The sequence below is a fragment of the Talpa occidentalis genome, unplaced genomic scaffold (assembly GCF_014898055.3).
Source record: "Talpa occidentalis isolate TD23 unplaced genomic scaffold, MPIMG_talOcc4v2.1 talOcc4.13, whole genome shotgun sequence".
NCBI lineage: Eukaryota > Metazoa > Chordata > Mammalia > Eulipotyphla > Talpidae > Talpa > Talpa occidentalis.
In genome coordinates, this window is record NW_023601322.1 from 90,833,737 (window position 1) to 90,850,705 (window position 16,969).

The following is a 16,969-nucleotide window of genomic DNA, read 5'->3' on the forward strand; positions in this document are numbered from 1 at the left end:
ATCGAACCTGCTCTGCAGAGGCTGCAGGCGGCTTTACAGTGCTGCGCTCAACCGCCTTCGCCACTGGGGATGCCCCAGGAAATAAGTTTTAATCGGAAAGAACCAGAACTGTTTCTAAGGCTCTCCTTTCCCCACCTTACCCTACTTTCACTCCACCTCAGTTTACTCATTCCTCTCACTAATGGTATCATGACAAGGCTAGAATGCCAAGCCCTAGAGGGGAATTTTGCCAAGTTAGATTCATCTGGAAGCCAGCGCTATCTGTGCTGTGCCAGAGTGACAGCCAGTCCCGCAGCCTGGATCCCGCACGTGGCCCCTTCCCCAGTGCCATGGGCTACAAGTGAGGTTGGAGGCTTCTAAGCCCTTCTCTTGGCCTGTAGGCAGCCCCCTTTAGTGCACCAGACATTGGCTGAGCTCGTACCCTGTAACCTCCTTTTACCTATTTACAGCTTTAAAAAAAATTTTTTTTTAAAGATTTATTTATACAAGCACTGGGTACAGTCAGAAGCGGGGAGGGTGAGAGAATTCACCAGAACCGGGAACAGAACAGGCAGACTGATGAAGTACACCGCTGAGGGGAGCAGCGGGTGCCACAGGAGAGGTCTGCATGACATGTGGGACCCTTGCTGGTGGCCTTGAACTGGTGCTGCAGAGGCTGCGGGCAGCTTTGCAGCCCAAAGCTCAACCCCTGTGCCACTAGGGGAGGCTCTGCCTTATTTGCATCTTTAAAGATGTTGTTTACAAAGCCAGTCCTGGTCTGAGGTATTGAGGATTAGGTCTTTGATATAGTTTGGGGGCGGAGGTGGAGGAAAGATATATTTGGCCATCAAGCCCTAACAACAGCCACTCATACTAAACTACAGAGAATTATGGAAGGTTTTTGTTTTTATTTTTAAAGGTTTATTTTTATTTCTTTATGCATGCAAGAAACTGGGGTCCAGGCCAGAGATGATGCAGGGTGGGGTGAGAGGATTCAGCAGCGAAGAGTGGGGAACGGAACAGGCAGATTGAAATACACTGCTCCCCCTAGGTTCCAAAGAGTGGGCAAGTAAAATCCTACGGTGACCTCAGAGGAGGACAAATCAGAAATATCAGCGAACAGCACTAAACATTTATACAGTTGCCATGTTAAGATTTTTTTTGTAATTTTATATTTTCCCTTTTCTATATTATAACTCGGACATAATCTGAGACATGTCTGAGTTGTCTGCTACCTTAATTTCCCTTTTCCAATTAACTTTCTGAAAGATCAACTTCCCTGAAATAGTATTCTGTCCATATTTAGTCACTTGCTACAGGAACTGTTGTTAAGCTTTCCTACTATTACCTGGCCACATCCCTAATCCTTGGCCAAAACAATGTATGTTACACTTTCGTGCTCGTTCCTATTTTTGATCATTCTTTTTCATAGCATAGCCTTTATTTCCCACTGTTCCTACTCATTCATTGAGATTCATTTTGCTTCAAAATTTTTTTTTCAAGAAATCTTTTTTTTTAGATGACCAGTGAAAGTTGGCCTTTTCCCTTTCTTGCTGTTCTTGATATTCTTTATGCCTTATGTTTTTTAAAAAAAAAAGTTCATTAAATTGTTCATGTAACTCACTTTTAATGTTTTTATTGACTAACTTTGACATGTAACATTGTATAAGTTTAATGTGTATGGCATTTACATTGATACGTTATATATTGTAATATAATTGTCAATGATAGTGTTATTTATTACACTACACAGCAAAATATTATTGTATGTTTATTATACTGTGGTCAAAAAATATTTAAGGAATTCCTACTATATACCCGGCCCAATTCTAGGTGCTGCGAGAAGAGCAGTAAACAAAACTTGCAACATTTTATATTCATTGGAACTCACACTTTCGTGGTGAAAAACAGATATAAATAAGAATATTAGCCTTCTAGAAAAGCAGAACTACTAGGAGATTGTACAGATACAGTTTTCAAGTGGAGGAAGCAAAGAAAACTGGCAACTACAAGCATGAACTAAAATTCCTGTGGATGAACTAAAATCTACACTGATTTCTGCCTGGTTCTAAGAGTCCAAGTTTGATGATGGAAGTTATCAGCACAAGAAGCTTGTACCCTTTATCATAGACTCAGGTATTGCTGATGTTGGAAGAGAAGCATTTTCACATCTATAAGAACTGTAAGAACTAGCAGATACATGATGACTTGCATGATTTGCAATATTTCCAATTCCCTGCCCTACCCTGCTCTTCCCAGTGTGAGAAAAGGTCTGTGACTGTTGCTTCACTTCATCTACCAGCTCTCATGCAGATATCTCCTGTGGCCATGCTAACCGGAACTTTTCCGTGAAGGCTTAGCTAAGTTGACAAAAGAGAAACGGACCACTACTTAATAAGTAACTTATATGGTACGCTAAATTCAGTAAGTGCTGTGGAGAAAAAGCAAGGAAGAGGGTAAGAAGTGTTTGGGAGCTAGGAATAATAATCTTCCAAAGACTAGGGAATTTCTCACTGAAGATGAGATTAAGCCAAACACTTGAAGAAGGTAGGGGAGTGAAGCACGCACATAACATCTCAGAAGAGTATTTTAACCGAGTGGTCCTGTACTTCGTGTGGAAGGCAGGCTTGTGCAAGGCTGCCAGTGGTCCCCACCTCATCTTCCTCCTTTATGTAATCCTCTTCCCTTGAGTGGCAAAGTGATGAGAATTTGTGTCTTGTTACCATTCTCTTTTCTGTTCGGATTGCTTCTTTGGTGACGCGCGCTGCTATATTGGAGAGACCTCAGTGGCAGTTCCAGTAAGGGACTGAGGCTGTCCCACCTACAGCCAGTGAGGAACTGAATACTGTGGACAACCAGGTAATGGAGCTTGCAAGTGGATCCTGAGCTTGTCAAACCCTTGAGATGACTACAGTCCCAGCATTTGTTTGCTGCCTATGAGAGACTGCATTATCTGAACTATTCCTGGGTTCCTGACCTAATAAAAGCATGAGATGACAAATACTGTTTTAAGTCAGTGATTTTTGGAATAATTTGCTATTCAACTCATAATTTTGCCTTGTTCAAAGAACAACATTAAATCCAGCTTGACTGGAGTGGGGTAAGCAAGTAGTAAGTGAAATTAGAAAGGTAATAGCAGGCTGACTGGGGTCTTATGAGTTATATGGTTTTTGATTTCTGCTTTTTTTTTTTTTTTTTTGAGTAAGCTCAATAGCCATTTGTGAGTCTTGAGTGGAAGTGTGATAGGATGTAATTTGGGGTTAATATGTCTGGGTTTTGTTGAGGACAGAGAGGAGTGGTGAGATAGTATAGGGCAGGGAAGCCAGTAGGCTTGTGCAATAATACAGGTTAGAGAATGGTCTTGGCTCAGCAATACCAGTGGAGGGAGGAAATGATTCAATTCTGGACATTTATTTGAAGACATTGGCTATAGAATATAAGAGAAAGGAATATTTAGGATATGAGAAAAATGAAGTGTTATTATTTGTTGACATGAGGAAATGCATGAGTCATAGCAGCTTTGAGAGCAGTACTAGGTGGGGAGCACAGTTTGAGCTTCCTTTTAGACATCCATGTGGAATTTTTGACCAGGGAGTTTGATACATGGCTATGGAGATCTCTGGAGAGGTCTGGCTGGAGTAATAAAAATAAGCTGTTAAACTATAGAGCGTACGTAAAGCCATGATATTGTGTGCTAATAATGCACAAAGGTCAGTGGAAAATAGGAACAAAGACAGCGTATCAATATTTGTCTGTCAAGGATAATAGCAGGAGTCAGCACGGAAGATTGAGATGTGGAGTAAGGAGAAGGCCACTGGACTGTGGGATCCTGAAAGCCAACAAGACAGTTGTCCAAAAAGGAGTGATCAACAATTCTTGGTACTGATGGGAGTGGAGAAATGACTATTGGATTTAGTAATATGGAAGTCATTTGGAACTTTGTTAAGAACAGTTTCTGAGAAAATGGGAGAATTGGAGATGATGGATTTTGGATAACTCATCTGAGGAGTTATACTAAAATGGGAAAGAGAAATGGGACAGTACCGTAGACATGTGGGATCGAGAGTAGACCTTTTTAAGCGTGTTTGTATTTTCTTGGGAAAAACTCAGCAGAAATGGAAATATTGACCATGCAGGAGACATTTAATGAATAACTTGATTGAAGAATTGTGATTTTGTGCACAAAGTCAATTAGTCTAAGATACACTTTAAGAGGAGTCTATGAGAACAGATGTGATAGGTGAGTGAATGTGATGATACAAACTTCAGTTTTCTCCCTTTGTTACAGAGTAGCAGACAGTAAGTGCTTTCTATTGAGTGCTTTCAAGGAAGTGTTGGATATTTGAGGTGAGAAGAGGTGATACAGTTAGCAGAGAGCATGAATAGGCTAGGAAATATAGGATTCCTGGACTGCTTTAGACACCCACTTGAATTCCTGTGATGCACTTAGATGTATTTAAATTAAAAAATTAGTATGACTATTACATTTTCTCTACACTAAGCTTAGCTGCCTAGGTGTAGGTGTGGAGCTGACAGACTTGGAATTAATTAAGTATGGGGTTTGCCAAGAGTGTAAACAAAGGAAGAGAAGGGAAAGGAAATGTATGCTAGGGAGTGGTCATATTGATTTGCCTTGGACTAGAAACTAGATAGGGATGATAACACATGAGAAGAGAGAGGGGCAATGAAGCTGTAGACAAGGAATTTTGGAGTTGGGATACTAGAATAAATGACACCACGGAATATCTATAATAGATACATATTTTTGGAGAAGGTGAGAAGCAACATGCTGAAGATTTCATGATTCGGCATGATAAACTTTGGGGTTACCCTGGTGTTCTGTGATCTTAGATCAGCCACCATGATCACCTCAAGAGTGATCACCTGACAGGTGTAGAAACTTGTGCATGTCACTGAGACGTTGCACTCATACTGCAGTGAAAATTGACATTTCAAAAGCTTGACTTTATTTCTTCCCTTCTCAGATGGTTGAGACACTTGATCCTTGGTTAAATATTTACTAATCACATCTTTTTTGTTGTTTGTTTTTAGCTTCCAGGCCTTTATGCAAAAGAATATTTTTATTTAGCAATTGATATGGCAATATATTACACTAAAGTGGAAGATAGATTTTGTTACTGCTGTAGTTGTTTAAATTAATAGTTGTAGAGTACTGTTTTTATACTATACATGTTAAAATAATTTGAAAAATTAATGATCCTTTGATAAAATTCTCATTTTAATTTTCTCCCATACTTTATGTTTCATGATTTCTTACATGTACACTAGTACTCTTTCCACAATTCCTTTGATTTACTATCCGGAGGGATTATAAATATCTATTGATGATAAGCTTATGAGTTGGTAAAACAGTGAGATGAAAATTGTAACATACTGGTATACGGTGGTATCTCAATGTGGTTTTGATTTGCATTTTCCTGATGATAAGGGATGTTGAACATTTTTTCAGGTGTCTGTTGTCCATTTGCATTTCCTCTTTGGAGAAATGCCTTTTAAGTTCTTCTGCCCATTTCATGACTGGATTGTTTATTTTGTTTTTGTTGAGTCCTGTGAGTTCTTTGTATATCTTTATGGTCAGTCCCTTATCAGTTGAATGGAGTGCAAAGATTTTTTCCCAGTCAGTGGGGTGTCTCTCTTGCTCTTTTGCTGTACAGAAGCTTTTCAGTTTGATGTAATCCCAGGTGTTTATCTTTTACTTGACTGTCTTTGCTTTGGGTGATGAGTCATTAAAGATGTTATTGCGATGTATGTCTTGTAGTGTTTTACCAAAAATAGATGACTGGATCAAGAAGATGTGGTATATATACCCAATGGAATATTACTCAGCAAGCAAATATATAAACTCATGCCATTCGCAGCAACGTGGATGGAGCTAGAAGGAATTATGCTCAGTGAAATAAGCCAGAAGGAAAAAGAAAAATATCGGATGGTTTCACTTATAACAGGAATATAGGGGAACCAAATAAGACGTCAGTGTAAAAAAATAATAACAGTACAAGACACAACAAAGCAAAAACGGACAATGATAAATCAGAGACATCCTGCAGGGGAGGAGGAGCACAGGGGACTGAGGTGATGGTGCATGGGTGCATTAGGGAAGGAAACTCTATGGGGACTACACCTGAGGGGGTGGGGGGAAGCAAATATTGTTTAAAAATGAACAATTATGTAAAAAAATAAAAGCTTAATAAAAAATTAAAAAAAAGAAAATTGTAAGAAACGTGTCATTTTTATGAGGCCACTAGGTGGCAGTGATACCCTATTATTTAAATCTGTGTTTCAACCCCTCAGTTTTGCATTTGTTGCATTCAGTTCATATTGCGCATAAATGTATAAAAGATTGTGTGGTTAAAACATGAAAATGTCAGCATATGTAATGGCTTTACCAGTCTGCCCTCTGGACTCCAGTTTATATAATAGATATCTATAGTGAATGGTGAAAGCCTTAGATTGTGCTGGAAAGGAACACGTTTTCCCCCAGTTGCAGAATTCTAAGATTATAATTGAAATACCACAGACCTTATATGTGAATTTGATTTATAGGTTTTAAAATATTAAATTGTTCAAATATTTAAGTTGGGAGTATTTAAGACGATACATTTTTTAATGTGTAGTATATCAAATTGATGGAGAAATAAATTTTTTTCCCCAATCTATCGAGGGCAGGAATAAAATCATATTCATCTTACCTATAGAAAAATAAGTTGCATGTTAGTTTACTAAAGTGCCTTAGACAATTCTGGCTTCTCTATTTTCCAAAAGTTTTAAATTGAGGGTTTTTTTTTTTTCATTCCGTGGTAATATATTTCAAATTTTATAACATTTATCATTTCCAGATAAAATTTTATGACAAACATTGAAACTGATCCCTATTAGTCTATATTTACAACTGAGATAGATTTTTACTGTCTTTGGATTGCAGTATTAGAGTTTGTATTCTTTATAAAAAATAAGCACTATGTTGATTGATTTCTTTCTGATCCTCAAAGAACTGACAGGACTTAGATGATACTCTGAACATTTTTACCTTGATATGAATCTAGAAAACTCTTAACACTTTTTTTTAAAGATTTATTTATGCATACAAGAACTGGGGTACAGGCTAGAGGTGGGAGGTGGTGAGAAGATTCACCAGAGACAGAGTGGGGAAACATAACAGGCAGACTGGCTGAAATACACTGCTGAGGAGAGCAGTGGGCACGACAGGAGAGGTCTGCCGCACCATGTGGATAATTCCCTGGTGGCCCTGGGATCGAACTTGTGCTGCATAGGTTGTGGGTAGCTTCATAGTGCTGTGCTTAACACTTTGTGCCACCAGGCAGGCCCTCCTAACACTCTTTGTATAAGAAGTGAAAGACTTCAGATGTGACATGAGAATATTCTAATTTAGCATATAGGATGCTTTAGTGGTTATTTCTTTTTTTTTTTTTTTAAGATTTATTTATTTATACAAGCACTGGGTAAAGTCAGAAGCACAAGAGGGTGAGAGAATTCACCAGAGCCAGAGCAGGAAACAGAACATGCAGACTGATGAAATACACTGCTGAGGGGAACAGTGGGCGCGGCAGGAGAGGTCTGTGCGCCATGTGGGACCCTCGCTGGTGGCCGGGTGGGGATCGAACTGGCATTGTAGAAGCCGCGGGCAGCTTCGCCACCCAGCGCTCAACGGCTGTGCCACCAGGGGAGGCCCTTGTGGTTATTTCTTAATTCTACTCAAGTTAATTACTGGAAACCAAATAGAATTAGAAACAGAGAAATGACTTTTATATTTCTCTAATTAAAAACCCTGTCATTTATATGATAATTTATGTGAATGGCTAATATGTCATAGATCTCAGAAGGTCCTGAAAGAAATCTCTGGAATTCAGTAAATTTTTGATAAAAGCAAGCAATTCATTCTTTAGTGCACTGGACAGTAATGACTGAGAAGACTTGGGAAGGAAAATTTTGTGAAGTGATTAGATGCAAAAGGGGTTCTGAAAGTAAGTTATTTTAATGATAATACTAATGTTTATAAATATATTCATAAATCTACTCATTTCATTCTCAAAATGATCTGAGGATGTGTTGTTAAAACACCATTTAACCCACAGATTTATGGTCAACTAATATTTGACAAAGGAGCAAAGACTATGCATTGGAGCAAAGAAAGTTTGTTCAATAAATGGTGCTGGGAAAACTGGGTAGCTACATGCAAAAGAATGAAGCTTGACTACTACCTCACACCATACACAAAAATCAACTCAAAATGGATTAAAGAACTAGACATAAAACCTGAAACCATAAAATACATAGAAGGAAATATAGGCGAAACACTATGGGATATGCACATCAAAGACATCTTTACAGACACATCACCCAAAGCAGTGACAGTGAAGGCAAAGATAAACAGCTGGGACTACATCAAATTAAAGAGCTTCTGCACAGCAAAAGAGACAATAACAAAAACAAAGAGAAACCCCACCAACTGGGAGAACATTTTTGCACACAACGCTAATGATAAAGGACTGATGACAAAAATCTGCAAAGAGCTGATGAGACTCAACAACAACAAAGAAAATAATCCAGTGAAAAAATGGGCAGAAGAGCTAAAAAGAAACTTCTCTGAAGAGGAAATGCAAATGGCCAACAGGCATATGAAAAAATGTTCACCATCACTCATAATCAGGGAAATGCAAATCAAAACTACCATGAGATAACATCTAACACCAGTGAGAATGGCACATATTAAAAAAACTAGCAACAACAAATGTTGGCGAGGGTGTGGAGAAAAAGGAACTCTCCTGCACTGTTGGTGGGAGTGCAAACTGGTCCAACCACTATGGAGAGCTGTGTGGAGATTTCTGGACCTACTAAACATAGAGCTTCCATAGGATCCAGCAATTCCACTCCTAGGTATTTACCCAAAGGACACAGAAACATCAATTCCAAAGAGCACCTGCACCCCTATGTTTATAGCAGCACTATTTAGAATAGCTAAGCTTTGGAAACAACCCAAATGCCCAAAAATGATCAAGAAGATGTGGTACATATACACCATGGAATATTACTCAGCATTCAAAAAAGATAAAAACATGCAATTTGCAGCAACATGGATGGCGCTGGAAGGGATCATGCTCAGCAAAATAAGCCAGAAAGAAAAAGAAAAATATCGGATGGTCTCACTCATAGCAGGAATCTAGAAAACTTAAATAAGGGACCAGGAAAATGAATATCTATAAGAAAGTGAAAATCATAATCAACAAACAACTATGAACCAGAGACACTTTATGAGGGGAGGGGGGCGGGGGAGGAGGGATTGGGGTCAAAATAAAGGGGTTGCAATTGTTTGGGGAATATAAAAATAAAAAAATTAAAATTAAAACAAAAAAACAAAAAAACACCATTTAACAGAGGTTTAAATTGGGACACAGAGAAAAAAGGTTATATCTGGGATTGAGTGTAGTTTAAGTGACTCAGAGCCCACATCCTTTGTTGGTGTTGTGTTGTAAAGGGAATGGAATGATATAATATATGAGATAAATGTAAATGTGGACTGAATTGTAAAATTGTTGGCCTGTTACTTCATTTTATCAAAGGAAACTAGCAGTATCTTTCTTTCAGTATTCTTAGGATCATTTGTAAGAATGATCTGGTAAATAGAAACCAGTATTTAAAGGTTATAGTTTTTTGTCTTATATTTAAAATTGATTTTGCTAATTTTATTTTTAAAGATTTATTTATTTATGCATACAAGAGCTGGGGTATAGGCCAGAGATGTGGGGGGTGAGAGGATTCACCAGAGACAGAATGGAGAACAGTACCGACAGACTGACTGAAATACACTGCTAAGGGGAGCAGTGGGCGAGTCAGGAGAGGTCTGCTGCGTCATGTGGGTAGTTCCCTGGCCAGGAGATCGAACTTGTGCTGCAGAGGCTGTGGATTGCATCATAGTGTGGTGCTTAACCCCTTGCGCCACCAGGGAGGCCCTGATTTTGCTAATTTTAATTCTTTGTTAGAAACTTGTTAAACTCTGAATCTGTTTCTTTTTATTTAGAAAAAAAAATTGAGTTGTGAATCCTTATTATTGGGGAAATATATGTATCTTTCTTAAGCAAATGTATTGCTTTGCAAAAAAGTTTTTTTTCTAACACTTAGATATAAGAAAATATGCAGTCTTAAAACTGTCACCTTTTGCATTTCTACCTTCCCTAGTTACTTATTACAAAATTAATTTGTTCAGGTATTTCTTGAGCATCTACTATGTGTCAAAGTAGATACAACTCGGGGGGCACATTGATGAAAGAAAACAGTCAGGTATAGTCATGCCTTCAAGAAGCTTACTGAGTGAGAAAAGAGGAGATGTAATCAAATGAGTGTATTACACAATTAAGTCTAATATTTTGGGCTCTCTGGTTAAATTATATCAGGGAATCAGGAATGCAAGGGATGGAAGGAAAGATGAAATTTTATATAAGGTGGAGTTGGAGGCTGACTTTTTAAAAAAGATGACTTTCGAGGAAAGACCCAAATAAAATGTCAGAGTTGGATTAGCAGTAGGTAATATGGGCAGGATGGAAATAGGAAAGAGTCCCCAATAGACTTGATATTATCTCAATTATAGCATGGCAGCCTTGGGATTGGCGAGAAGCATTTCATTTGGGGTAGAATTGAAGATAGAGAAAATAAGATTTCTTGACAGATTCATTGTGGGGTATGCTAATAAAGAGGGTGACTCTCCTCTCATTTTCGCAGGCTCCACCACCATATACAAGGCAGGTGTGTACAAGAGCATGGTGCTTAGTGTATCCATGATAGGATGGAACAGATGATTTTGGAGGAACAAAGTCTGCAAATGTACTTGTCTGCAGACTCAGGCCTCCCCATCACTATGTCTATTCTTAGCTCTTCTTAATTGTTAAGTCTATCAATAGTCTTAATACTGGCTGTTTGCTTTTTTTTTTTTCTATGACTGTCTATTGTTGCTAATGGGACTTGGGTATAGATTCCATGATTCCATGACCACAACCTGTGCAGAAGTATAGCTTCCTTTAGTTTTGAATAACTGTCCCCATCTCCTATAAAATTCAAGAACCTTCTTTCTATTTCTTCCCAGGTAGTCACAATAATTGACATGAGGTGAGAGGGTGAAATGTAGGCCCCAGCCATCTAGGCCCTCTGCTGGCACTGGATGAAATCTCTCAAGGATGATATTGTAAGTGCCTCTAGCTTCCATGGTTAGCATTCCTTTAGTCATCAGTCTGTGCTGCACATTAGGTATCCTTCTGTCCCTTTGAATCTAAAAGCCTATTTTTAAGGATTTCTGCAGCTTCCCTGAAGAATGGGAACTTTTGTGGTTTTCTTGTACCCTAGTGGAACTGGTGTCATCTTAAGCAATATATCCTTAAATATAATTTTGTATATATATATATATATATATATATATATTTCTGCTATTTTGCTCCCACAACTTAGTGGGCAGAGCACACAGAGGAGGTTGCTGCTTTGCATAGTTTTAGATGGAAAGTAGGACACAGCTTTTAAAATTTTTGGATTGTCTTTCTTGAAGATCTCTTATCCTTTCATTTTCAGGACTCAGTTTGGTGACAAGGAGAAAGGCTGAGGAACGAGACACTCATACTCATGCGTTCCTCTTTTCTCCCTTCCCCGTATTGTTCATCTTCAGCCAGGAACTTCCAGTCTGAGAGCAGCATGGGAAGGTGATAGGTATGGTCTGGATTTCAGTCTATATTTTTTCTACCTGTTGTTTATGTTGTAAACTTTGGCTTTTGGTACTTAAATTACTTCCAAATCCTGTGCCAATGGATCATACTTTTTGATTTCAGAATTCCTTTACACTCTTCAAAATTGCAGAAGACCCCAAAGAACTTTTGTTTATAAGGGTTATAGTGCTTAATAATTACTGGATTAGAAATTTAAATTGAAGAACTAAAAATTTTAATTACATCTAATAAGACCAAACCCATAGTAAAATCATAGTTTTAGTGAAAAAAAAAAAAAAAAAAAAACAACTGTTTTCCAAGACAAAGTCAGTGAGAATGCTGTTGTGTTACTTTTTGGGGGCCAATCTCTGTAAAGTTTGACTCAATAGAAGAGAGTTAGATTTTTATATCTATTTTAGTATTGTCTATTATGGCATTTTGTTGTTCTTGTTGAAGTATATGAAGAAAATCTGACCTCACATAGGTAGGTATTGGGCAGTGGAAAGTATGTGTATACACATTTACACAACACACAAGACACATCCTTTTCAGATAATTGTGGATATTTTTCTTTGATACTACTACACAAAACCTTAACAAGTGGTATTTTGTTAAAAGCTATTTGTAATGTGAAATCTGAAAATGAAATAATGAACATTTCATACTCTGCTATGTCATGAAGTATTTATTTTGTGCTAAGAATGGATCTTTTACCATTATAATAATTTTGTGATCTCATGTCTTGCTCTCTTGGTTCACTGAGTTACATAGATCTTCCATATGCTGATACATGTCATATAACGTTAGAAAATCATATTTGTCAATATAATCAATATAATCAGAAAAAGTCTTTAAATATTAGTATGCTGTTAAACTTCCAGTAGCAGTTACAAGTTCTACAGAATTACAATTTTAACTCAAAAGCTCAAATTTTATCATTGGTGATAAATAGTGTCATTTATTTTTGACAGGTTTACTTTGCTCATTTTCAAAAAAATGTCTGCTATCACTAGTCTAAAAAACTATGGTTGTTTGTCAGTCATTCTTTCAAATAAAAATGATGTTCCGGGCCTCCCAGTGGCGCAGTGGTTGAGCCCTGGGCTGTGAAGCTGCCTGCAGCCTCTGCAACGCTGGTACGATCCCCGGCGGCCGGCGAGGGTCCCACATGGCACGCAGACCTTTCCTACCGCGCCCGCTGCTCCCCTCAGCAGTGAATTTCATCAGTCTGTCTGTTCTGTTTCCTGCTCTGGCTCTGGTGAATTCTCTCACCCTCCCGCGCTTCTGACTGTACCCAGTGCTTGTATAAATAGATAGATAGATAGATAGATAGATAGATAGATAGATAGATAGATAGATAAATCTTTAAAAAAATGAGATTCCACAAATGAAGCAGTTACTTTAACTTGCAACTCAAACAATTGTTCAAGTGCTTTTCCTTGGACAACTGTGTATTTCAGTGTGTAACAGAAATGATCTGGGCACAGTTCAGTTTCGTCACAGAGAATGTTGAAAAGGTAGGCACACAGGGTTTGAAATTAAGTAATAATAACTTTTCCTGCTTCATCAATTGAGGATATTCTTATGTGGAGTGATGTTTGAAAATGTGTGTGTAATGGCAAAGAATGCAAAGACTACTACAGCAGGTGGATGTAGCTGCCTTGATTTAGGTCAGAGCATCAGCAGTTTTATCCATTACTGCTATTGAAAAAAAATTAATGAAAATACCAACACAATGACAAAGGTATCTGTATTAGATTAGTATTACTATGAAAATAGCTTTGACCTATAAGTCCCTTGAAGGGAACTAGGCTCCACAAGGGGTTTACAAACTATACTGTAATATAAGTATTTGTTACACTGGAATATAAGAAGACTCTTCTCTAGGACAGAGTCAGTTTCTGAATAACATCCAGCCTCTGATGGTAAAGTCAGCTGGTTCTTATATTTGTTGCCTTTTTCCCAGGCCAAAGGTGCGGGAGGGTGAGAGGATTCACCAGAGCCAGAGAGGGGAACAGAACAGGCAGATGACCGAGAATACTGCTGAGGGGAACAGCAGGCAAGACAGGAGAGGTCTGCCGCGCCATGCTAGCCGGGAGTTTAACCGGCACTGCAGAGGCTGTGGACAGCTTCACAGCCCTGCGCTCAACCTGCTGCGCCACTGGGGAGGCCCCTTGACTTATTTTTTAAATGACGAATTATTATTGCTATTATTGTTATAAAAAGTAGTAATGCGCTTGGCTATACATTTTCAAGTATTTCTTCCTCAGTGCTACATTTTAGCCCCATTTATCGAAGGTAAATTTCCTTTTACCATTTTATTGATGCTCTATTGATTATATTTGTAAATTCTGATAGTCTCTTACCTTCATTTCTTCGTTTGTCAACTTTAAGCAGTGTCTGTTGGCTTCACACATGAAGGATGAGACATTTAACTCATTTACATGATTGTTTCTCGTTTACCCTCTTGCTCATCTTCCTAATTTTGACATACATTGATATTTTTGTTTCTACTCTTGTTATGTTTATGGTTTAAAAAATATGAAAATAGATTTTTGCTAAACTTACCCTTATTTCTCCAAAGAGAAATGAGGTAGGAGAAGTTGAACTCCTGAAGCCCAGAGTTGGCTTTCAGTTTACCATCTTGATTATTCATGGCTCCTAAACTATGACAGAATGTGTTAGTGACAGGGAGAGTCAAATGTGACAATAACTGATGATAAAATAAAACAGGGGAGAAACAGTTACCAATGATCACATTTGACTTCTTCCATTCATGGCTGGGGTCTAAAAGAGCAAATTAACCTGCCTAATGCCATTTAGTTAAGAATAGATATTGGACTACTATAGTTCAATTTATCTTCTTTGCTATTCTGTTTTGTTGAGGACATTCCTATAATTAATATAGGATAGAAATAAGATGGTTTTTCTCAGGTTTATGGGATGAACATTTATCAATATTATGTTTCATAGTTTTCAGAATTATATTTTTTTAATTTCTTAAGTTTGCATGTTTATTCATGTGTAGTATAAGCTTTATTTTTTAATAGTATGTTGTTTTGTGGGCCTTTAAAAGTTTTTTTTTTACTTTGAAAGGCATAAATTAAGTTCTTAAAAGTTAGACTAACTCCATAAGCGTATGTAGTATGTTGAACTTGCTTTTCTGTTGAAAGTAGTTGAAACTGAAAAAAATCATATTCAGAATATTTACCAAATACAGGAGATGACCAATCTTCTGTGTTCGAACTGTATAAGTTATGCATGCTATTTAAGAGCAAGATCTGGTTTCCATCTCATTATTGATTTGAACTAGAGCATTTTGGCATCAGCAGTGTAGACAGCAGGCATTTCCTGCTCTTAATTTATTCTCTCATAACCAAGAAACAGCTTGATATAGACAGTTTTATGTAAGATTTGTCACAAAGTCTGTGTGCTTGGAAATGTTTCACATTTTACTCAGTTTAATTCCATTTTCTGTATGATAAACTGTGGGCAAATACATTCTTCCTAACAATATCTTGGAGACTTTATGTTGTGAGTATTTAATCTGTGGAACTTGCTTTGATTTCCTTGAAAAAAGGGATTGGTATGCAGATGAAATATTTGACATGAATCTCGCAAGTGGATGTCTTCCTTAATACTGTTGATACTATTCATGATACTTCTTTGTCTAAGGGATGATGAAGATGTACTTTCAATTTTAGTGATTTATTAATTTTTGTAGTTGTAACTTTGTGAACAGAATGAGAAATGATAGAAACAAAAAAAAAATAAGGTAGTTGCAGGATTAATGGAAGAAGGTACAAGGGTGATTTAAAAAGTTAATTTTGTACACTAATTAGTCAAATTGTACTTTGTGTTATTTGTTAAGGTCATTGAATATGTAGAGCACTTATTGATAACAAATTGAGGACAATAAACTGTAGTACAATAACTAATAGTAGCACTTTATGTGGGGGAGTAGCCCCAAATTCTATTGGGTACCATCAGCCACAGGTGAGCAGCTTACTCAAAGTAGATTCTAAATTTTGGTCGGGGGGAACAGAGTCACTGTCACACTGTGTCTAGCTTTTATCCTCAAATGTCAAATTTATGACTAGTTTTAAGGGAAAGGTGGTACTTCAAGCCAACACAGAAATAATTCCTTAAGGATTATCCACCACCAGTGCTCATTGCACTTCCCACTACTACCAGGTATTTGGGTATGGGTGGATGTGGATGTGCTGGGTGGGAGGGAAGAAGGCTGCAGCTATGTTGTAGGTGGGAACCAAGCAGAGTCACTGTTGGCAGACTAGAACTAAGAGTATAATTTGAAATTAAATGCCTTCGTATGGAATAATTGAGTCATTTTGTGCCTCCCTATTGTGATTCTGGTGCTAAAATATATCTCCTAGAGATTGCAGTGCTGATATCTATAGGAAGCGTATCTATGAAAAAGTATATAAATACATCATATTGATGGGATTGCTTTGTGCTGGGCTGGATGGAGTAGAGGATGACATATTGAGATAGAAAATTGGGGTCAGATGCATTCCAGATTAGATAATTGCATGTGTGTAAGAGGCAAGTCCATGGGGAATCAGTTGGTGCACTAAACTGGATGGGTTGGAACATGAGAAAATATGTTATCTAGAAACGAGAGGGACTGGCACAGAGAAAAGAAATTTTACTGAGTATCTACTGAAACTGTCAATATATATCTTTCTTGCAAAATTACAGGTTTTTATAAATATATTTTTTATAAATAAATAAATAAATATATATATATATATATACTATATTTACTATATATATATATAGTAGGGCCTCCCCAGTGGTAAAGTGGGTTGCACACAGTGCTGTGAAGCTGTCCGCAACCTTTGCAGTGCAGGTTCGATCCCCGCTGGCTAGGGAGATACCCACATGGCGTGGCAGACCTCTCCTGTCTTGCCTGCTGTTCCCCTTAGCAGTGTTTTTGGTCATCTGCCTGTTCTGCTCCCCACTCTGTCTCTGGTGAATTCTCTCACCCTCCCACACCTCTGGCCTGTACCCTGTTCTTGTATAAACAAATAAATCTTTAAAATATATATAGTAGATTTTTATTATTTTATATATATATATATATATATATAGTGCCTTTAAAAGCGCTAAAGAAAGAAAGGAGCGCATTTGTGGGGAGCTGAGGAGTATCAGGAGTAAGAAATGCTGTAATCACTCAAGTTTTCAAGTCTGTTAAGTAATGGCTGTGCAGTTTTGATTCTTAGTCTAGGGTCCCCTGAATGACCCTACAA

The 16,969-nt window shown here is 37.7% G+C and overlaps 1 protein-coding gene across 13 annotated transcripts in view; it reads left to right on the top strand.

The window, feature by feature from the left end:
* The window catches only part of LOC119243609 (uncharacterized), a 782,255-nt gene that overhangs the window by 1,425 nt on the left and 763,861 nt on the right, over nt 1–16,969 (top strand). For all 13 annotated transcript variants that reach the window (XR_008551531.1, XR_008551536.1, XR_008551535.1 and 10 more), the window contains exons 2-3: nt 11,096–11,194; nt 11,572–11,706. The gene's annotated coding sequence lies outside the window, so the exon portion shown is untranslated. The remainder of the gene's footprint in view (nt 1–11,095; nt 11,195–11,571; nt 11,707–16,969) is intronic.